The sequence below is a fragment of the Manacus candei genome, unplaced genomic scaffold (assembly GCF_025592945.1).
Source record: "Manacus candei isolate 608988 ecotype Guabito, Panama unplaced genomic scaffold, ASM2559294v1 h1tg000369l, whole genome shotgun sequence".
NCBI lineage: Eukaryota > Metazoa > Chordata > Aves > Passeriformes > Pipridae > Manacus > Manacus candei.
In genome coordinates this window covers 1-1,201 of record NW_026138417.1, presented here as the reverse complement: position 1 = coordinate 1,201, position 1,201 = coordinate 1, and positions in this window count along the sequence as shown.

Here is a 1,201-nt window from a genome sequence, read left to right as displayed (position 1 = left end):
AAACCCCATAAAATAAAAAATAAAAAGTAAAAAGAAATATGAATTAAAAAAAAAACTACCTAAAACCCATACAATAAATAAAAAAGGGAAAAAATAACAAATAGAAATTTTAAAAGATTATAAATAATTAAAAACAAAAAAGAAATAAAAATTAAAAAGGATTAAAAAAATAAAGAAAAAAAAGAGAATGAACCAGAAAAAAAAATACAAAGCAAAATTATTATAAAATAAAAAATAGACGAAGAAACGCAACTAAAACTGAACGAGGCTGTTCCTGGGGCCGTGTTCCGCCTCTCCCGGCGGGAGCGAAATTGCTACCACAACCGCCGCGCGGGTCGTACTGCGCCTGCGCGCTGACTCGCGCCTGACACCCACTGTCTGAATGAAGATTGCACCAAGAAAAAGAACGCATGCGCAGTTGCTCGAATGAAGCCGGTCATGCTCCATTGAGGCGGTGGGGGGGGGGTAGTCAAGTTGGCCGCGCCGACGCATGCGCAGTCGTTAGCAAAACGCCGGCGATCACGTGGTAATTAAGGGCGGCCGAGCGAGGGGAAGCGGCGACGCATGCGCAGTGCCTCTAATGCCGCTGCAGCGCTCTCTGCTCAAGTTAAGGGCCGGCTCCGGCGGCACGGCGGGACTTTCGGTCTCCCGTCTCTCCCAGGGTGTGTGTGGGGGGAATAACATGAAGATTTTTGAGGCGAAAGCGCAGAAATTAGTGAGGGGCATTCTCCGGGTAAATAGGGGCACCGGAAGTGAGAGCGACCGGACTGTTTTGGACGGCTCACCACCAAGGATGGCGCCCTCCCTGACCGCAAGTGCTGCGGGACGTACAGAAAAAAAGATGGCGGCGCCCTACAGAAAGTCATCCAAGGCCGTACAAAAAGATGGCGGCCCAGATCCGGAAGTCCGCCCCGGGGCCACACACAAGATGGCGCCGCCAGGACCGGAACTTAGCCCAGGCCACACTAAAGACGGCGGCGAGAGGCCCCCTCGCCTCAGAGAGGCGTTTATCCTGTTGCCTGACCTCCGCCCCGACCCGGACCCCCGCCCCGTGCCCGCAGCGCCGTCTCGCCGCGCCGCTTCCCGCTGTGGGGACGGGGCGGGGCGCTCGGCGGCGCCGGGCGCGGGCGGCAGGTTCGCGGGCGGCGGCAGGCACCGGTGCGGGCAGCCCCCTCTCGGCGCCGCTGCGCAGGCGCGGGAC